This window comes from Anthonomus grandis, chromosome 1, assembly GCF_022605725.1.
Source record: "Anthonomus grandis grandis chromosome 1, icAntGran1.3, whole genome shotgun sequence".
Lineage (NCBI taxonomy): Eukaryota > Metazoa > Arthropoda > Insecta > Coleoptera > Curculionidae > Anthonomus > Anthonomus grandis.
This window is the reverse complement of record NC_065546.1, coordinates 5,602,778-5,626,759: the sequence shown is the minus strand read 5'-3', so window position 1 is coordinate 5,626,759 and position 23,982 is coordinate 5,602,778.

The window sequence follows — 23,982 nt, the reverse complement described above, 5'->3', positions numbered from 1 at the left end:
CATGAATTATGTGGCCCATCTACTCTAGTAAAGTCATTTATTTTGCTTCTAAAGCCTAGAGATGAAAACAAATTTAAATAAAGGCACTTATGCAATATGTTTTCGTTTTTTCCCTTTATATCAATATTTGTGTCACCACAAAAGATTTCTGTCTCCAGTTTTGGAGTTAAATTATTGTAAAATATTTCAAGACTTTGAATTAAATCATATTGTCTTATGTCGTGACATCGATATATTCCGGTAATGCCTATTTCACACGAATTTTTATTCAAAATTGCCCGAAGAAATTTACAGGTATTAATCTCTACAGTTTCAACAGCTTTTAACAATGCCGATTTAATATAAAAAGCAAAGCCATCATTTTTATTAGTTGTACTTTCATTATAACAGAAAATATAACCCGGTATATTTAGGTTATTTTTTTTATCTTTTAATCCAAAGGTTTCGGAAAGTGCAATTACATCAAAATTTTTGTCTAGATATGCTAAATATGCCAACAAATTATCAAAATTTTTACTTAAGCTCCTAACATTAAAGTGGATAACATTTAAATCTCTATTCTCATCAGAAATATGTCTCATCTATACTATCAATAACGTTAGTTATATATTCTTGAACATCATCGCAGATTGTGTTAAGCGCCATTTATGAAAAAGAAATATAGACTACTGTACTTATTTTTGACTACTCCTAATTTAAAACTATCTTATTTATTCACTTACATTTTTCACAATATCTTGCAAATGATACCTATTATGTATCTTTATTGCGTCTTCCCCCTGCTTGCGCCGTGCAAACACTTGACCATTTCTGCTCCAGACAAAATCAAACCCTATCCCTTTTAGTTTAGATGCCTCACGTAGAAGATTCAGAGTCATAAATGTTAGCTCCTCATTAATATAAATGTTTCGTATATTTGGAATGCCGCACGGTTCTCCAGTAATTTTTCCTTTTGTCGATCTTTTTTTGAGCAAATCAGTTTTATTCTTTTCACTAGCGAATGTAGCAACCACTATTGGTTTATCTGATTTGGTGTTTTGTATTTTGATTTCAGTGATATCTGCATTTTTAATACCTTCGTCGATATGTTTTAATACGGTCAATGTTTTGGCCTCGATTTGTTCTTGCTTTTCATGTTTATCATGGCAGATACCAGAAATTACCACGTTACTTTTTATTTTTTGATACTCCATGGTATTTATTACAGCAGTGACATGGCCCATTTCTTTTTTTAGGCACGTATTTTCCGCTTTCAATTCTTCAATAATTCCTTCGAAGACTCCTCGGTTACGCACCCTCTCTGTTTCAAAAAGCTCGTTAATGTAGTCTAGCGAGCCTTTCATTTCTCGGATTTCCTGCTTCAGTTCTTTTACCATGGATATGAGTTCTGCAAGATCTTTTCTATCCGCCTCTCCTTTTTTTTCTTGTTGATGGTCGTCTTTGTTCTTTTTATTTGTTATATTTTTTCCTGAGGTAGAAGCTAAATTTTGCACCTCCTTTTCCTTGCTGTCATTACACTGTTGACAGACCCAGTCCTTCTTCTGTGCAAGGAGTACTTTGGCTTGCACTTCGCTAACATTCGCACATTGGAGGTGAAGATAAACTTTACACAACCCACATTGTATTTTGTACACACTTTTTGAAATGCTCTTATTACATAAACTACAAGTGATAACCGGTGCCATACCTTCTATGGTTCTACTTTTTTATTTATTTTTTTTTTTGTCTATAAGGCTTATTTAGGTCTATATGTCATCCAATCACTATTTCAACCAAACCAACAAAACAAAAATTAGTAACTCAAACATGAATTTGGAACGCAGCAAAGACATCGGAATGTAAATAACGTGTTATCGCCACAATATTATAAACACCAATCCCCGTTTATTTTCACAATTTTTTACTTATTTCCAAAAATTAAACTCTTTAGGTGATTTGGTGCTCCTAAGGAATATAAAGAGACTATTTTGGATAAAAAATTTGCACTAAAAATAGCGAAATTACGTAAATTCTCGCGCAGCTACTGCCGATGTGTATTGTTCCGACTACGTTCGACGATATGATACGGGTGTTTTTTATATATTTGCTTTAAATGTGAAAAAAATCGTTCAACATTAGGTTTCGTACAAGAAGTAAGCCTCGATAGAGAGCAAGCTTCGGGCCTTCTAATGCTTAAGGATAGATTTCTCCTTATAAAAGCCCGTAACCAATCTTTGTTTGCGCACTTATTAGTTTTCCAAGATTCTGGCATAGTAATATTGTTTTTAGCAGCCATTTCGTGCGCCAATTGTCTAACTTTTAGGGTATTTAATTCGTATGCCATTTTTCTGCAGGTCTTAATGTAATCACACATAATCTTTTCCTGCTCTGAGGTAAATACTAATCGAACAGCATAATTTGGCTCCTTCTTAGCTTTAGGGTCATTTTTCTCTTTCATCACATATCGCCTTAATGTGCTAAAGTTTATGTCAAATATCTCTGCAGCAACGCGAAGCGAAGTTCAATTTCTTTTCACTTCTTGGACGGCTGCCGTCATTTGTTGGCTTGTAAATTTGGCTCTTGTTCATTCTTTTCTTTCTTACCATGGTATTCCTGCAATAAAAAAAAACGACAGTATAGAATGATCATAATGGTACACAATGAAACACGTATCATTGTGTAATACCTGCATGTGTTTCAATGTAAATGCGAAGCCTGAGAAATTTTGGCCCCAATATTTATAGGTTAAAACTTATAGATCACAAGAAGTAAAATGACATATTAATAAAAACTAAATCTATTTATTTGAAGGTAACATACCTTTCTATGTTCGATGCTCTTTTCAATATTTATCCACAAGAAAACAGAAAACGCTCCGTAAAATCTTTGTTGGTCGGCATACGAAAACTAACTAATGGTGGCTGACGCAATACTGTATGAGTCGTTCGCACCAGCGCTAGTGAAATTGTGGCGGCAAATTTAAACGAGTTAATAGCAGTGTTTCATTGTGTACTATGTGTCAATGTGTACCACTCTCCCCTACTATACAAAGTGGTCGGTAATGAATGCACCGAAAAGCAATTCTAGATTAAACTTAGTGAAATGTCTTAGTGAAATGTCGCTCTTAAATAAGATACAAGATGTTAAAATTTTATTTACAAATCAGTTTTTTCTTCTTAGCTCTTTTTTTTGAGATATCGACATAAAAATGGGGAATCGGAGGTTTTTGGGGATGAGAAAGAAAATGATTTTATTCTATTTTTTGACATAAAGTGTAGAAGGTGCTAATTTTACTATATTTACATGCTGTTTCATGCCATAAGTTTCTTACTAGTACAGTTTTATTATTTTTCATTGAACTGATAGAATGATGCCTTTTAAGCAAAATAGGGTAAAAAATGTGTTAAAAGAATTACATTCAAGGAGTTGAGATTGATAAGGCAAAGGTCCAGACTGTCAAAGATTGGCCAGTTCCCAGAGACAAACATGAGCTATGCAGGTTCTTGGGATTATGCACTTAAAACCGACGATATGTTGAAGGATTTGACAACATTGCAAAACCATTGACCAGGCTGACAGAAAGACAAGGAAAATTCCAAAAGTCAATCTATCCCCTACCTAAAGGAACATTTGTGGTGGACACTGACGGAGCAACGTGCAAGCTGTCCCAAATCCAGGATAGGTAAGAAGAAAAAGTTTTTGGCTAATTTAGTAAGACGCTGTTCAAGCAAGAGCATAACAATTACGTCACTGGCCGAGAGTTGCTAGGTGTTGTCAAAGCGATGGAGCATTTCTATTGCGGCATTATCTATATACCGGGTGGTGCGTCGCCGAGCGGAACACATAGGAAATCCCATGTAAATTTTAAGGGGGTCAATTATTGGCTTTCCTGTACATTTTACAGAAAAAATGTAAGATAACTTTTTGAAGGGACCAATCTGGCAAACACCCTCGTGCAAAGTTTCAAAAAATTTTATTAAGCGAATCTTGAATTATTCAATTAAATGTAATTGCAAAATTACCAAATTTTCGGTTCAGGTAAAACCAGACACCAGCTACCAGCAAACAATTTGTTATAAGGCTTTGTCAAATCTGACGTACAACCAAATACAAGAAATTTTTTTTTTCGTTTTATCAATCTCACAACCATACATTCAAAGTAAGACACGTTAACATTTCTTTTTTATCTAGTAGTTTTAAGTATCTATAAGTTTTATTTAATATAACGATGAAGTAATATTAAATATTTATATCTATTTTTTCGTCGATTGAATAATTCATACTTGTTTTCAAATATCAACTGTCACTGATTTATTGACACTTTTCCTCACGTCAGTGACAATATTCATTTTACTGGTGCCCGTTTGGATCGATGTCTTTTAAATTTTCAGACTGGTGAACAACATTTTATTAGCCCCAGGCTTAGTCTCAGGTGGTTCTATTACGTTTTCCTCTATCTCTTCTCGAAACCCTCAAACAGTTTTAAATTATTCGAGTTGAGACACCAAGTCATTGATGGTCCAATTTTCCTCCAATCTATCTTTCAACTTGGTTGACAATACTTTTTTGGTCACAGTAATTTCTTCGTCTGTAATTGCATCCTCTTTAAATTCACTATTTATCGGTAATTCCAAATAATTTTGAACACATTTCGTATAGTCCACGGCATCAGGGTCAAATGGGAAGAGTCCGCATTTTTTAAAGCCTTTTGTGATGTATAACGTAAAGAAGGCTTTTCCAGAACAGTCTTAAGGAGTGGGTAAAATGTTGTTTTGGTAACCGCCGAGTCAATGTTTTCAGGTTTACTTAGCCATTGGTACTTTCTTCCATTTACTTTTTAAGGGTTTAAAGATAGCTACATCTGCTGGCTGCATCATATGGGTAGCATTGGGGGCAAAATGTACAATATGTTCTATTCTATACTATTTCTGTCACATGCGACTTATGGCCGTCAACGAAAAAAAATTACTGAAAACTTAATATTTTGCGACTGTAACCAAGGAATCAACTGGGCGGATACATATTCAAGGAAAACATTACTTTTCATCCATCCTGAATCTGATGCAGATTTGTAATTTGCCATAATGGATCACTGCTGTCTATAATTGCTTTAGGAATTCGAACATACTTGAAGACCACACATGGTACTGCAGTTTTACTTCTGTAGTAAAGACAAGAAGTGTGGTAATGTTTTCTTTATAATTTTCTCTCCTCCTCCTTAAGCTTCAAAATATTTGTGGCACCTTTAGGAACCACTTTCGTCAGCATTGAGTATTCTCTCTGGATCAGATATAATATCTAAGTTATCTGTTTCTTCCAAATATACTTTTAAATCAGCAAACCACTTTCTTATGTATTGTTCTGTTATAACAGCTCTCCCTTTGGTCAATCCTTTTCAGGTTTTCAGAGTGATAATTCTGGATGTCGTTTTAAAAAACATTTATGCCACTTTTCTTCTAAAAGATTATTTGTGAAGGGAGTCTGCCTCTTGTCAGCGGTAACAATGTTTTGTACAGTATTTAAAAGATCCGACTTCTTCTGAGGAAAGCCACATTGTTCTTTTGAACTTAAAACAGGGGATTTTCTTATTTTTTAACGATTTATGTATTAACGGCCGGCTTTTGGGGTGTGGTCCTAGTTAGGCACAAAATATTTTCTAGGAAATTTTCATTTTCGATTGGCACAGTTTCACAAAATGCCATTCTTCGCTACTAGTCTTCAGAATACACCTCCTAAGTTTTGAAATATTTAAAACATTTGTATTTATGTTTTCGTCCTAGTTTTACCCAGTTCCTCTTCAACACTTCTGCTCGATCGTGTTGAATCCTAAACTGAAGCACTACAAACCATTTCTTCCCGCCGTTCTTTCTCCTGGACTCTTTCAATAGGTAGTTATTGAGCTTTGATGTGACAATTCTACATTCTTGGGGACAAATAGATGTCTCAAAATTTGGCACGATATTTAAAATAGTTTTAGCACGAGGTCTATTTTCAAAATTTACTGAAAATAAATCCTCTGCATGGTATTGCCGAATTGCCTCCATAAAACCATTTAATCAATTGAGCTTTTTCGGAAGGGGTATGGTAAAAAATAGCGCTCACAGTGCAACTCAACAGTGCAGTTTGCAATCACACAAAAAAATGAGGTCTGTTGATGACGTGCCGTGCTGAAAATAGCAAATCAGACGATGGGGAAGTAAGCGAGAAGCGGTGTTGTCATTTATTATGCCCATCGGCAGTCTTCTATTCGCCGACCTGTATATTTTACTATTTATGTTTAGAGGGAATGTTCTATAGCTTATTGGAACAAAATATTTTTTTATAGCCGAGATTTTAAGGATTAGTTTAGTTACAAAAATGCTTTTTTATAGTTTTTACGTAGAAAAAACATAGGTTGAAGATGAAATATATAAAAAAGTAGTTTTTCGTGTTTGCCATAAAGATATTTTCTAAACGCTTTTTTTATGTTCACGCTTTAATATCTTAAAACAAATAAAGAAATTCTATTAAGCAAATAAAGAAATATACCTAAAAAAAACTGCTATTGTTAACATCTCTTTATAAATAGGTTACATTTAAAAAGATGTCATAAAAAACCTGATTTTTAAAAAGAATATTTTAGTCTCACATTTTGCTTTTCGAATATCTGTTGCAACATTTAAAAAGAAATAATCACTTCGCCGTAAAGATAGAGATGAAAAAGTTCTAAAATAGACCTAAAAGACGCAGAAAGCTATACATCACAACCTGGGGCCCGAAAATGAATAAAATATTGAGATGCAAGGTAGTAAAAGCAATTGAATATATGAAAAATGTATTGGAAACGTTATTGAAAGGAATTGAATGGAAAACGATATGTCTTTCTTCTGCTTTGCTTTCCCTCCTCTGGCGAAAGACAGACATTAGGGAAAACATACTTTATATCATCTTGGATCTAAAATCAATATACTTGTATGTTTCATATTGCGAAAACATGTCGATTTTCTATTATAACGATGTACTAATAATTGGTATAGCAGCTGCACCTATGTACAATTAAATCCAAACTCTATCCAGAGGCATAATTTAAGTTTCTTAATAGTTAATAAAATATATTTTATATACAAGTTGACGCCTTTTAATAACAAAAGTTTGAACTTACTATACAGGGTTACAAGAATTTCTTACTTTTTAATATAAAGAAATGAAATTTGGTACATCGGTAAAATAGTTACTTCCGATTTAACAGGACACTAACTTTTTTATAATATATATAGATACTTTTTGTTTAATATTCATAAAAAAAATCAAATTTTAAAATAGGATGCTATGAATACGTTGAAAATTTTAATTTTAAATCAAGTAATGACGGAAAAATGATATTCATTGTATTTTATTATTTAAATCTTTTACACGCCTATTCAAAATTTCAAAACCAGTATGTTTTGGCATTTACTTTTTTATTTTAAATAGCACCTTATGATAAATAACCATTTTTGAAGTGCAGCTTTTCAGAAATATAGTTAGTCAACATTTCAAATCTTATTTATCTCTTTCAGTAATTATGTTTAAACTTTCACATTATAATTAGGATTTAGGGAAATTCAGGTTTCAGCAGCACATTCTTAGAAATATTAGTTTTATAAGATGAATCGTAGCTTTAAGTGCTGTAAAAATAAGGATTGTTTAAATTACTGCTGCGTAGCCTGCAACTCAATCTTTCACCCTATAACTCAATCTTTCACCTTATAGTTGCCTCGAGCGACAATCTGAGGTTATAAGGTTGGGAGGCTATAAAATTTTTTGTACGGAAAGATGTTAGACAACTTTTAATGAAGAAAAAGGTCAAACTAGGAACAGAAAATTGAGAGTATGATGGAGGAACTTAGGGAAAACGATATACACTTAGAGAGAATTCGTAGAAATAGTCTGGTTTTTGAGGATGAAGTATTTGAAGCGGAAAGAAAGTTTTCATCGACACTTGATATTCTCAATAAAAAAAATGACGAACTTAGTTACGAGATTGACAATTTTAAGACTAAGGAACATGATCTGAATTTGTTGGTAAAGTCTCTGGAACAGGAAAAAATGGATCTTTCACTCAAAATGGACAAATTAACGGATTTAAATAAGGACCTAATTACCAACATTTACGCTATAGAAAATGAGAGTCTTGCATATAAACATCAAATTTCTTTGCTACAAAGAGATGTTGATGAGTATTCTCCTATTAATGAAGAGATGGTGACTTCTATAAAAGTTTTAGAAGCAGAAAAAGAAAGCCACCGTTTGGAGATTGGGCTCTTGAAAACTCAGCAGGTGGTATCAACAGTCACTGACTACAGGAATGTGCGTACTGAGATCAATAAACATGATGATTTTCGACCAAAGCTTCTGTTTGTAGCTGGAAAATGTAATAGATTGTTTCTTAAGCTTTTACGTAACAAAATGGGACATGTGTACAACATTCAATATTTTTTAAAACTTGATTGCTTGACTCGTGATTTGGTACTAACTGCTTCAGCTCTTGCTTCCAATTTTACCAAGAACGATTTGGTGATCTTGTGGTTGAACGGAACATATTCTCCTACATCTATTATTAACGATTTTATCATTCCCTGTAGAAACACTACTTTCCTCGATATGACAAGGCCTTGTTTTGGACCAAGTTGCAGTATTGTATGAAATAGTAATCTGTCATTATATAAAGCTTTCCATAAAAACAATTGTATATTACATTACGTAAAAATTGTATATTACATGGCCACATAAAAAGATATTTTCTAAACCCACTGTATAATTCTAAGCATCTAAAACTAAATAGATCACCTAATTTTGACGAAAGCGTGGGAACTGCGTCTGAGCGTGTGACTGGTTCTGACTCTTTTTTATAGATGAGACCGTAGAGGTTGAAGCTCCCTTTCATTCAACTGCAATATCAAAATTAAAGCATTGTAGTGCATTTTTATTAAATATTCAATCCCTTCGGAATAAGGTGGATGAGCTTCAGCTTCTGCTTGCTAATTTTAATAATTATAATTTTAGTTTTCCTGACATTGTTATATTAACAGAATATTGGCTTAGACCTAATGAATGTTTTTGTATTGATGAGTATGTACTACTGTCAGTTTATTATAGACAAAACTCTCTGCATGGAGGGACTGCTGTTCTAGTTGGGAGACATTTTCAAAACTTTTTCTGTACTGTTGATAAGTTTGGTGATGCCTCAGTTGAACGGGTTTTTAAGTGTTCGGTGTGTTTTTGTAAATTGTTTAATATGTACGTTATTTGTATATACCGCCTACCCTCTGGGGATATCAGTGTGTTTCTTGACAGGTTAGATTGTCTTCTGTCCCAGCTCCCTATTCACTCGCGTGTTATCTTGGCTGGAGATTTTAATATTAATTATTCAGAGGTTTCCTTACCGCAAAGAATTTCTCTTAATGGAATCTTCAAATCATTTGCACTCACCATGCATATTAATAATAATAATAATAATAATAATAATAAACGACTTTTATTTGCAAAAATTCATTACATAATATTTGTATAATATGTTTCTTAACCTATCAGTTCGCGAAGTTTAGCCTAGGGCGATTCAAACTCAACCCTCTGACAGATTTCAAAAAATGCTAAATAACACACATGTGCCAAATAATTATGCATTTGAAACGCACTTTAAATAATGTAATCTTAACTTATAGTTAACAGTAATTAAAGAAAAAAAAAATGCTCAAAAAAGCAAATATAAAGGAACCTGAAAATGTTTCCGTAATACACCCAACAAAAAATAAATAAATAAACAAAAACATCAAAAAGAAATGGTCACTTTGCTGAGAAAATTTTACGCTTCGGGCAGCAGGCGACAGACTAGCGGTGGGTCAAATTATAGTCCTGTACTTGCTTACTCATTATTATAGACTTTAACACAGATTTAAATTTTTTTGTTGTAAATACTTTCATATAATCGGGCAAAGAATTATAAAGATGAACAGAGGTATACAAAGAACTTTTTTGAAAAAAGGCTGTTTTATGTTTAGGAATCACGAACTTTGTTTTATTTCTAGTATTTCTAGAGTGTACACTGTTATTGGTCTTGATTTTTTTTATGAAGCACGTTGAAATATATTTGCGTTTATTTATAAGTTCATGAAAAAAGATTCCAAGGTGTAATAGCCTTCGATTTGTCATATTTAACCATTTAGTTTCATTAATTTTATAAGATATGCTATCATATTTTCCAATATTGAATATTAAACGGCAACACATATTTTGGATTTTTTGTATTCGAAACTTGTCACAATGTCTGAGGCACGGGCCATAAACTATGTCTGCATAATTAAAGTGAGACAAAATAAGGGTTTCACATAGCTTTCTTTTTAATTCGACGCTTAAAATTTGACGACTATTATATAATTGTTTTAATGATATATATGCTTTTTGAATAAGGTTTTTAATATGGCTTTCAAAATTTAATTCAGTATCTATTACTACCCCTAAATTACGTGCTTCTTCACAGAATTCAAGCTTTTCACCATTTATTTTTATATTACTAACAACTGAAAATATATTTTTACTTTTTTTTCGGCCAAAAAACATAAGCTTAGACTTTTATGAATTAAGTTTTAATGAATGTTCCTCTGAAATGTTTGTTATTAATTGCAGATCCCTGTTTATGTTTTCTATTGTTTGGTTATGATTTTTAATATTAAAATGACAATAAAGCTGAGTGTCGTCAGCGAACGCTTGAACTTTGCAACACTGAGGAGATCTTAAGACGTCAGCAGTGTAAATGATAAATAAAAGTGGACCCAATATTGACCCCTGTGGCACTCCGGATGACACTCTACACTCCTCTGAATACTCTTCACCCACTTTCTCGCTGTGTTCTGTTTGATATGTATGCTGTCATAAGAGCCAGAGCATCAGCACTGAATCCATAATATTTAAGCTTGGCGATTAGAAGTTCGTGATTAATCGTATCGAATGCCTTTGAGTAGTCCAAAAGTATTAGAACGCTCTCTAAACCTTCATCATAAGCTTGAATAATATCATGTGTAACAACTGCCAAAGCTCCAACCGTCGAGTGTGCTTTTCGAAAACCATTTTGGAAGTCTGGGATAATCGCATTTAAATTAAAGTAATTATACATTTGTTGATGTAATATTTTTTCCAAAATCTTTGACATAGCCGGTAATATAGATATAATTCTTAAATCATTATATGTAGTAGGATTTTTATTTTTTGGTATAGGCAAACCAACACTATTTTTCCAAGAAGTTGGAAAATAACTCTGTTCAATACAACAATTTACAATATTTGTAATAAAAGGATCTATGAAAGGGCTACACTGTTTAATCATATTGGCTGTTACACCATCAGTCCCACAGGCATTCGTTTTAATGCTTTGAAGTGCTTTACTTATGTCATCAACTGTGCATAACTGGAAAGCAAAATCGCTAAAATTAAATTTATTATTATAAAAAAATATTTTATTATCACAATTTGAGACATTTTGTATATACTGCGCAAAGTGCTGAATAATTGTTTCTGGATTTGAAAGTTCCTCTGGTAGCTCCATATTTTGTTTTTTTCTACTATAGACATTTAAATCTTTTAGTGCGGTCCATAAATCCTTGTCCGATTTCCTATTAGAAATGAAGTTAATATAAGCCCTCTTTTCAGCTCTGACCATTGAAAGTGTATAGTTACGTAATTCTTTATATCGAGACCAATCAACAGGCGATTTTGATAGCTTATATTTCTGCAGGGCTTTATCTCTTTCTTTCATGAGGTATTTTAAATTTGGCGTCAGCCAAGGAGCCCTAGGCTTTGTAACCCTTACAGTTCTTATTGGTGTATGAATATTAAATATTGTTAATAAAAATTCATTAAATAATTCTAGCTTTTTCTCTATAACCTTTTCGTATAATATATTATGCCACGGTAATGACTGTAAGTCAGAAAGAAAAACGTTATTATCAAAGTTTTTATAGCACCTATATGTAACAAATTTTGTTTGTGCTTTTTCTATCTTTAGCCTCAAATTTGCATACACCAATCTATGGTCAGAAAACTTATCCGCCGATTGTGTACTACAAGTTAGAACAATCTGCCTATCTGAGACAAAAATAGGATCTATTAATTTACCACCATGAGCTGTAATATGTGTGGGTTCATCCAAAATCTGAAATAAGTTATATGATTCAAAGCAATGCAATACTGGATTATCCAAATTAAAAAAATCCACGTTAAAGTCCCCCAGACATATTACAGTGTCATATTGTACAGCCAATTCCGACAAAACATTATCAAAATCTGGGATAAGCGAATGTGCATGTATATGGGGTGGCTTATAAAAATTTGCAAAAGCTATTACTTTAGTTCCCACTTGAAGTTTAAAACATATATTCTCTAAAGAATGTGATATAGGAAAGTTGAATTTAATCGTTTCAACCTTCAAATGGTTTTTAAAATAAGCACCTACACCACCTCCTCTACCAAACTCCCTATTAGAGTTAAAAAATCTGTAGCCTGGTATTTCAAATACCTGTGCATCCTGGTTATTATTTAGCCAAGTCTCGGTTACAAAGATTGCATCAAAATTATTATTATCAGTGACCAAAGTTTTAAAATTATTAAATCCAGTACATTGATTGTAGGTTTATGTGTGCAATCTGCATCGTTATGTGGGTAAGAAACTAACAAGATAATCTAAAAAGAATAATATGCCCAGCACCAATCCATCGCAAATAATGATTATTATCAATATTTCCCTATTTCAAATATATAAAAAAATCAAGATACACAAATAAAATTGTAATTGATATGTAAATTTTATTACTACTTTTCTGCGAGCACTCCCCAAAGCGTAAAAAAAATATAGGTATATACAGGTATCCTAAACTCCAAGATTTACTATTTTAAATATTTAACCCCCTTCTCAAAACAAAAGAAACGTCCACCGTACTAGAATAGCTGCGTACACATTAATATCAATTAAAATAGACTTATTATATTATCATGATATGAAAAGTTTACACAAAAATATTGATCAATATGCAAAAACAACCAACAAAAATGTATGTATATTAATGCCACTATTGATTATTTACCACTATTGATTATTTCTGCAGTAATTTGGACGGTGTTACCTGTTCAGTGCACTCAGTGGGTATATCGGATCACGAGGGGGTGTATGTCCAATTCCCTGGTGACTTTAAAAACAAATCTGGTCGCCGCATTGGGAGAGTGTTTAGTGGGAACAATTTGAATTTATTTTCTCAATCCATTTCGTCTGTTAACTGGAACACAATTCTGGCTGCTCCACAACCATTTTCTTCCTTTTATTATACATTACGTGATAAAATAAATATCTGCTTTCTCTTGGTTAGACTTAAATCCAAGAGACGAAAACCATGGATCACCGCGGGACTAAAAACATCTGCCCAAAATTTGCGATGCTTCGCAAATGCTTCAAATCTATTGACAATCAAATCATCACGTCTTATTTTCAGGATTACTGGAAAATTTATAGGCATCTGATAAAAGTCAGAAATGAACTGTATTACAATGAGCGCTTAGATTCGTCCGGTAAGAGACAGAAGGAAAGTTGGTTAATCATTAACGAATGTAGGCAGTCTTTTCGTCGGCGGTTGGTTGAATCGGACTTGGAGCCCGATGATTTCAATGGCTATTTTTCTAATATTGCTGAGAAGTTACTGGAAGCAGTTCTCAGTGACATTGCAGTATCTTAATCGGAATGTTATCAACCAATCATTTCTTTCCACCCTGTAGATGCCACCGAGGTCCTTGAAACAATTCAATGCTTGAAGAATCATAGGTCTTCGGGTTCCGATGGTATCTCTTCACGTCTGCTGTCACTTCTGCGTGCGAGCGTTTTAGGTGCTTTGGTTTGGGCAATCAATCAGTCATTTCTTCAGGGCGAGTTCCCATCCTGTTTAAAGGAAGCTATGATTATCCCTTTTCATAAGGGTGGTAGCTTGGACCGACCCTCTAACTTCCGTCCCATATCAATTTTGTCTACCCTCTCCAAGGTTCTTGAGCGGCTTGCAAAAAAGAGAATTGTCTCTTTTTTTACCAAATATAATGTGCTGTCCCCTAATCAGTATGGATTTCAGTCATCTAAGGGCACGCAGGATGCCATATTCAGATTCTTGGAGAGTGTGTATCTATCTATGAACTCCAAGGAGGCTGTAGCAGCGGTGTTCTGTGATCTGTCCAAGGCCTTCGATTGTGTGGATCATGGAATACTGCTGTCAAAGCTTGATTTTTACGGATTTAGAGGAGTGACTTTGGGGTGGTTGATGTCATACCAATCTGGCCGCACCCAGAGGGTGGTTGCATCTGGATTTTCGTCAGGGATAGCACATCTTAAATGTGGTGTACCTCAAGGGTCAGTGTAAGGTCCTATTTTATTTTTATTATACGTTAATGACTTAAGCTCTCTATCACTGCATGGACTAGTGGTTCAGTTTGCCGATGATACTACAATTCTGTGGCATAACAAAGATCAAAAAGTAGTCAGATCTCTCATAGTAGATGGATTATTGTCTATTTTTCGGCCTCTTCATTGATAAGAGTTTAAGGTTTGACAACCACGTTTTGGGCCTCGCTGCTAAACTTTTTTCTGGTTGTTTTGCATTCAGGGTTGCCAGGCATGAGTTGGGGGGGTTGTTTGCTCGTTCAGTTTATTTCGCCTTAATAGACTCTCATATCCGTTATGGGTTGCCATTTTGGGGTTTGTGCTCCAAGGGACTCCTTAACATAATTTTTACTATTCAGAAAAAAGCATTAAGGTATCTGTGTGGTGTTGGTCTGAGAGTCTCTTGTAAACCTCTGTTTGTAGCTGAAGTCCGTAAGTCCACCATCCTGTACCAGTCGTAATACTCGTCAAGTGGGCAACTTATCTCTTCCAATCCCCACCTCCTCACTTACGAGAAACTCTTTTATATTTATTAGTCGTAAAATATTTAATCATGTTCCTTTTTCGATTAGGACTGTTATAGACCTTAAAAAGTTTAGGAGAGAACTAAAGAAATTAATCTTACCAAAAGCTTACTACAGCATTCAAGAGTATTTTAACCACTCATTTTAATATTTAAAATTAATTATATATCTGTTGATCAGATTTATTTTATTTTATTTTATTAAAAATTAAAACTTTTAACGCATTCATGACACCCTATTTTAAAATTTTAAAAATTGGATTTTTCCGTTTTATTATTTTAATATCGAAATACGTAATAATATACCAAGTGTTTCTTTTAAAATAAGAAAGTTAGTGCCACTTCCGGTTAAACAGAAATTGACGAAAAACAAGTGAATATGTCAAAAGATTCTCTTATAATTTCTTCATTTGTTTATCTTGAGGAGCAAAATAGTTATTAAGTGTTCCCTTTTTCCTGTGTCACCCGGTATATTTTTGTAAGTGCATATTCACAATAAAAATACCCATATTGTTTTCAATAAAAGATTATCCCTATTGATTTGATTTTCCGTCCGGAATTTTTAAAACAATTTTTTTTTTACTAAATTTAGTTTCAAAAAAAATTGTTTGGTCCCATTGTGTACTCAGATTTTTGACGATTTTATCGGGCAGTTTATTTTCAGTTTAATATTATTAATTGCTTCTGAATGAGTTAAATCACTCCGGGTTAAATTGACTTTTTTCATTAGGGATGCAGCATTATGTGCATAAATATTGTCCCTATACCCCATAAAGACAAAAAATAAACTTTTTGCGGATGTTTTTTTTTAGGAATATATATCTAAAGCATTAGAAAGATTATATGTTACTTAAAAGCTACCTGGTATAGTAAAAAAGGATTTTTTAAAATTTTACAAAACATTCTTGTAACATTTTAAGTAAATAAAACCAAACGTTCCTATGGAAAATCCAAACACGATTTTTAATAAGGATTATTAAATAAAAGCTTAAAAATTACAAAAGAACTTCAATCTTTTGCAAAAGAAAGAGATTAAGCTAAATTTAAAAGACTAAAGGGTAAATTAACCAAGAATAATGAAAAAATCTGCATTATTATCAAAATCTATTTCCAGAAAAATACATTTTGAAGAATGTGCTTGTGGTTTACTTAAAAGTTTTGGGCACTTAGGAGCATTCTCGGATGCCTTCGGAATATAACAATCTGACGTGTTTAAGGTAAAGCATATTATAACCATCATAAAAAAATTTATGGTAAAATTTCATCCTCATTAGTTCTAATCTAAAATAAAGTATGTTCCATGTGAAAAACCGTATGCGGACCAGTTTTCAATAACGAAAGCCAATAAAACATCTTTTTATAAAAGGACAGTATACGCCCAATCCGGTCATACTATTATGGCAAATTAATTTGTTGATATTATTTATGGTGCACAAACTAGAAAATAAATGCGGGAAAGCTATTTGGTTTCGTATTTTATGCCGTTAATTTTAAAGTTTGGAAAATTATTTTATATGAATTATATGACTCCGTGTTCATAAACTCGGTTACGTAGGAGGTTAAAATTGCAAATGATTAAACGACCGCAATTTACCAATTAATTGGGGTATTAAATCAGAATTTGTAATGTATGATCAGCTTTTAAAAAAATTATTAAACTATGTGGAAAAGTATTTTTTTCGCTATATAGGGTTAATAATTTGTGATAAATTCATATATAAGTGTATATAGTAATAACCTCTTTACTAAATCCAATAAATTGAAAAAAAAAATTATAATAAAATTCTCCAAGTTTGATGTCTAATCTGTCCTTAACAAGTAAAGTACTTCCCATAAGAACTCAATGGGATTTGTTAACAAGTTTATCTGGGAAATTATCAACTCTGTTTCATATATTATTATGAAAATGTAAATACGTTAATCATTTTCCTAGTTTTTGTACTACTTTTATTAGTATTCCGTAGTTAAAGTTGATTCGTAGGGTTTCTTTAGGGTTCTACTTACGTTTGGTTTATTATTTTTGTCTATAGTGTTTAGTTTTTAAGTAGTTCATCTTGTTCGAGAGCCCCATTTTGGCCCCAATTTAGGTTATTTAGGTTACATTATTGTAAATCCCTGTAGGGTTAGTGTTTTTTGACGTTGACAATAAAAGTCCCGAATTTCGTTACAATTGGTGTCAGAAGTAAAGGATATTTGGAAGTTCATTTTAGTGGATGCCTTTAACAAGAAGTCAGGCCAAGATGGAGACCGAAAAATTGATGGAGCTGCTATTAAGGAAGTTTTACGAGCAAAAATTAGAACAAGAAGAACGAGACCGCAAGCAAGAAGAACGAGACCGCAAACAAGAAGAGCGAGACAAGAAACAGGAAGATTTACTAAAGACAATTAAATCTGATCTGAAGAAGGAAAATGAAGACCTGATAAGGACCATGAAAGATGACCTAAAGAAAGAAAATGAAGACCTGATTCGAACTATGAAAGATGACTTACTTAATTTAAAAGATAATCTTAAAAAGGAGCAGGAGGAACGTGACAGAAAACAAGAGGAACGAGTTTTACAACTTAAAGAAGATCTGGAGAAAAATCAGAAACAATTAATGACTAACTTTGAAGCAACGGTAGAAGAAGAATTGGGGCAAGTACAAAAAAAGATCCAAGAACTAGAGATGAAAGCAAAACGGACTCCTCTTCATCCCGATCCTGGAATGCAAACAATGATGAAAGTAAAGCCACCAAAATTCGACGGCAAAGAAGCATGGTGTACCTATTTGAATCAATTTGAGGCCGCTGCTAGGGGAAATCGCTGGGATAACGAAGAAAAGGCAATCAATCTTAAGCTAAGCCTTAGAGCAGAAGCTACAAAAATATTAAGAATGGTGCTATCTGAGGATCAGCTCAATTTCGACGTACTGGTGCGTACTTTAGAGATGAGATACGGTGAAGCCCATCTACAACAAGTGTACCAGGCTCAATTGAAATCTAGAAGACAACAACCCGAGGAAGGACTCCAACAGTTTGAGGCCGATGTTGCTCGATTAGTAAATCTGGCTTACCCTTCAGCCCCAACAGAGTTCCGAGAACAAATTTCTATAAATTGTTTTATTGACGGAGTTCGATATCCAGATACTAACCATGCTTTAAGGATGGCTCATCATAAAAGTATTTCAGAAGCTTTGGCCCATGGACTAGAGTATGAGGCAGCTTTTCAAGCAACTAGAAGGCAGACACGAATAAGACAAATCAGAATTTCGGAAAGTGATCTCGAAGACCGCCTAAAGAAGATTGAATCATTATTAGCGAGGAAACCTAAAAGACCATTGCAATGCTAGAATTGCAATTAGGAGGGGCATCTTAAACGTCAATGCCCCAAGCCTTTAAGAGACCCAAGGAACCAGGAAAACTTCAACTTCAAGCTGGCTGGGTGCTACCAAGCCCCACGTATAAGACTAAACCGGCTGCCACATCCTGGAGAGAGCTTGGTAGTACCGGGAAAAAATATGCGGCCGTGAATGTGAGATGGTAGTGGATATAGGATTAAGTCATACTATCGTAAAGCCGAACATCGTAGCACACTGTGGGCTTTCAGCACCACCCAATTTAATTCTGGAGTCTGCAAATGGAAAAAGGATCCCGATTCTTGGATTGCATGAAGCTACAGTCACCATTGGCTTAACAACATTCCAACAGCCAGTACTAGTGGCAGAAATCATGGATGATGTCATATTAGGATTAGATGTTATAAATGCTCAGCAGTTTAAAATGGATGTATATAACCGGATATTGACGACGAGAAATGAAGAGATTTTTATGCACCACCTATATGAAGATAAAGTAAATACCAGAGTAGTTAAGTTATTTATGGATATTACCATACCAGCAAATTCAGAGGTGGTGGTTAATGCTACAATTGGAGGAAAAGAGGGAGAAACTGTTTTGATTGAACCCATAAAAAACTGCAAACTATATGGTCAAGGAATTTTTCCAGCCAAGACGTTATCTACGCAGAAGAAATCGACTGTTTTGGTTAGAATAGTAAATTTAAAAGGATATGATCAACACCTGAGACAAGGAGAGAACATTGGCGTATGCTCTGAAGTAGTGGCAGTCATGAAAAATGCTGATAGAAGTCGTCATTTAAACAGACCTTATCCTGTATGTTTACAAAACCTATTTGAAGAATCTTCTGCCAATTTAACCATGGACCAGTGTAGTAAATTGTGACGTCTTCTTGAAGAAAATTAAGATGTGTTTTCCTTGCACGATAATGACCTGGGAAGAACTGATTTGGTGCAGCATCGAATTAACACTGGAGACAATGCTCCGACTAAACAAGCACCTCGAAGAATTCCGATAGCTAAACAAGGAGAAATTTCCTCAATGCTTCAAGAGGACACAAGGAGTGATAGAACCTTCTCAGAGTCCTTGGACATCTCCAGTTGTGCTAGTGAAGAAAAAGGATGGAACCACTAGATTTTGTGTAGACTATCGGCGACTGAATGACATTACCATGAAAGACAGTTATCCCCTACCAAGAATTGACGACACCCTGGACACGCTATCAGGTTCACAATGGTTCTCAACACTCGATCTAAAGAGTGGATACTGGCAGGTAAAGATGCACCCAGAAGATAAGGAAAATACCGCATTCTCGACTGGAACAGGACTTTGGCTGTTTACAGTCATGCCCTTTGGCGAGTTAGGTTAGTGTTGTTTTGACGTTGACAATAAAAGAATGTTCCTGAATTTCGTTACAATATGAACCAAAGTTATGAAATAACCTTGTATTCAATTGATACATTTTCCTTGAATTGTTTAAAAAAAAAACTATATCAAATCCAGAGTTTATTTTATAGCTTCAGTTTATATAAGGAAGTACTAGAAGGAGTAATCGGACATGCAAGTGCGATACCTCATTTTAAGGGCAATTAAAAGAACTTTTTAAAAATGAGAAAATCCAATATGGCGTCCATAAGAAAAAATAAAGTCGATCATGATCGAAAAAAAACGAAACGTTGGATTAATGTTTTTTTTTGCATCGTGTTGTAGAGCATAAAAAGTGGCAATGAAAATTTTTCCGATATCTCTTTAAATAAAGTCGGTAGAATGTAAAAACAATTTTGACATATTTCGGTTTTTTTCGAATAACTCCGGAAGTATCCGTAATTTTAAAATTTTTTAAACGTCATTTTATTAGGCTCTAAATTGCGCAACTTCGCCTCCATTTAACCGACCCTGTAACTCTTATGGTTTCCGAGATTCCAATGGTCACCCTCGAATTTGGGACACCCTGTACAATTTCAATGTTAACTATATTAAAATTGACTTAAAATTTAAAGCAAAATAAATAAAATTGATTTATATAATTGTACAAGCAACCTTAGACACACACTTATAAAACAGAAAAAAAAGAACAGATGTTACAACAAGGAGAAAAACAAATACAAATAGAATTTAAAATTTTAGGCTTAAGTTAAAAAACAGATTTACAATAAACATTAATTCTTTTGAAAACTTTTATTAGTGAAAGTGGGTAATTGTCTAAAACTATTTTTTTAATGTATTCTAAATTTGAATTGGAAGAGTGTTGTGCTAGTACAAGAGATCTGTATTTTAAGTTCTTAATTATATTGATTTTATTCATTAAAGGGTGTAAAGAAAAATAATTATAAAAATTAATTCCTTTTCTAATGATTGAGTTAATGAACCTTTTCTATTGATTGAAAATTAGAATGATTGAATATTCATTTATCAAAACGGTTGAATATTTAAAGTCCAAAAGTTTCCGTGTAGAAACTGTCGTGATATTGAAAGTAATATTTTCAAAGGTAAAATTTAAAAGGTATAGAAAAATTACTAGTGAAATATTAATTTTTTCATCGATCATAATCAATTTTTTAATAATTATATTTCTTACAAGATCAGTAGGAATATTCGTAAAAAAAAGATAACGTCTCAGGTATGCACAGGTTTATATTATGTACGAAATCAAAAGAATTTTGAGCATATCGTTCATTTTTGATAAACAGTTGACTCTGAATATTACTAAGGAATTTGCTTAAGTTTTAAATTGGGGAACCAATAAAGAAAACAATTGGCCTTCGTTCTTTTCATTGTGGTAATATCTATTTTCTTTCTCGTTTGCTTCATAAGTGTATCTAACGTTGATTTTTATAGTTGTACTACAATTATAAAAATTAATTTTTTATTTATTTTAATTTCAATTATAATTAAATTTTAATGCAGTTAAAGTGTAAAAGCACTTTTTTTATTGTCTTAGTTAATATTGTTTTAGCGCCCTAAAGATGCCAATATATATGGCAAAACGTCGGCTAGTTTAAATAGGATTGGACTTATTGATCCCCAAACTCAACAAAGTTATAAACCATATAACCTTATTTCGATCGTTAATTAAAATATATTTATATATATATATAATTTTATAATGTACTTTTAACCAATGAAGAGATTAACAATTGTTTTACTTGCAATGCCCTTTATAATGCTATAATTAATTATTGACTCAACTAGTTAATTATTGTATAACTTAGTGGAATACATGCGTAAAAAGACGTTAATTTTTGATCAATTTTTGAGACATCTTTAAAATTCTTATAACACAGATTCTTTTAATTTCGAATTTTACCAAGTACTAATAAAAATTATATTTTTTAGGCAAAACACTACTAATAATTTTTTTTTTAATAAAATGTAATTTCAAAAATAGCCAGCTATACTTATAAAAAGGGTTTTTTTTTATTTTGGGTTGTTTTACTCAACATCAATATTGGTTGAGAAAAAATGAAAACTCTAAGTCTCAGTCTCAAAATATCTTTTTGTGTATTAATCAGGTAACATGTTTCGCTAATAAAGCATCATCAGACCTACAATAAACAAAAACACACGTAACTACAATAAAACCTTACACTAAAACAAAATCAAATATTAAAAATTAGTTAAAATTACCTTATAGCTAGATGAAGTACTGACAAATAAAATTTAAATCTGAGAATACCCACATATTTTATAATAAAAACAATAACACGGCACAAAAATTCAACAAAAAATATAAAAAGAAAAAAACGTGACAGGTGTAGTATTTGAACCCACGAACTTTCTACCCTTAGGGCACTCGTAAACAAAGGAAACATTTTCAGGGACGGAAAAACTATGTCTAAGACTAAGTCTAGAGTTGACTTTGTTAAGTGTTTTGTAATGTTGTTTTATTTCCTCTTTAATCCATATCCGTCTTCCCATGTTTAAGGCTCTCTGTGAAGATGGAGTGTGTGAGCCGCATCTGATGTTAAAGAACTTCGGCGTTAAACCTGATTTCAGGCAACTTTGCAGCAACCAAATTTTCAGTAAAAGGTTCTTTCTTGCAATTAGGTGGGTTCTTGTCTTTCACCATTTTTGAGCGAGGTCTTCATGAGTCACTTGGAGGAGAAAATCATGAAAAGTCGTTTTGCGGGCTTTTTGAGAGCTTATAAAAAGGTACGTGGATGATGTGTGTGTGTTGTGGGTTGGTGACGAGAATGATTTATGGGATTGCTTGTCATTGATTAACTCCCTTAATCAGATCTCTTTTACGCTGGAAAGAGAGACAACCGGAAAATTACCCTTTTTAGATATTCTTTTATACCGAAATAATAACAGTATTTCTTTTGAAGTATATCGCAAACCTTCTGCAACAGATAATATAATCCAATTTAACTCCAATTCCCCTTATCAACACAAATATGCAGCCTTTAATTCAATGTTCTACCGTTTATTTAAATTACCTCTGTCCAAAGACGCATTTCAAAAAGAACATAATATTATAAAAATAATTGCTGTAAACAATAATTTCTCACTTTACAGCTTGAACAAATTATATTACAAATTATAATAAATATAATCTGTCCTATCACATCGTCCACCCACCGGGCAACATCACCAACAATAATAATTTTAGATGCCTTAGTTATTTCGGCGGCATTTCTCAACAACTTGCAAAATTTTTTAAGCCTTTTAACCTTTCCATAGCTTTCAAAACGACTAACTCGCTAAGAAAGAACCTAGTAAAGACGTGGGATAAATGTGACCCTCTATCTAAATCGGATGTATATTGTCTTAATTGTAGGGATTGCCCTGCTGTTTATGTGGAATAATCAGGAAGGAGAGTATCCACAAGAGTACAGGAACACACCGAGAAAAATTTCTAGTAACCATTAATAAAAACTCGATCCTCATAACTAGGAACTTAAGTAAAATAGGCGCTAACTTAAACTTTAGTTCCGTTAACTTTGATGATCTAGTTAATGATATAAAAATAAAAAGTAATACTTACTGGTTTCCTTGTAATCATTAACACATATTGTATATACTTTAATGGCTACTAGTTATGATTACTTGATATTTAGTAAGGCTGACTAAGATATTTGGTAACCTTTAATAAGCGCCATATATCCTGTCTGAGATTCTGGTCGTGGTTACCTGATTATTAGTAGAGGTAACTAAGCTATCTAATAATCATTACTACCACTTCCTGCAGACCACCGGACTGGTTACCAAATCTTTAGTAGTACTAACTAGCCATATAGTAATGGTTACTATAATTATTATAATGGTAATAATAGATTTCTAGGTATGCTGACATTGTAATCAAATCAATTTTAATAAAGTATTTAGTTGAATTGGCTTCATAATCACAGTAACTCTTAGCCATTACAATACAAACTACAGATACAAACTAAAAATCTTTTCCAAATTTTAATGCCAATGATTTGATGAAGAATTCTGGTGAAGAAATATGCAAAAATGTTTCATTCTTCAAAAAATATGACATATACCTATATTAAGTACACTTTCTTTTTGGAGATACAAGGTTTTAATTTATTTTAAATATCGATCATAAAGCACAATAGTGGGAACAAAAGTATTAAAATACACATTTAAAAAAATAACTTTTTATTTTTAATTATTCAGTAACAAATTAATTAATTGTTTTTTACTAATTAATGTATACACTGTTAAAACATAAAATAAATAATAATCCAAATATTCTTTTACATATACCTGA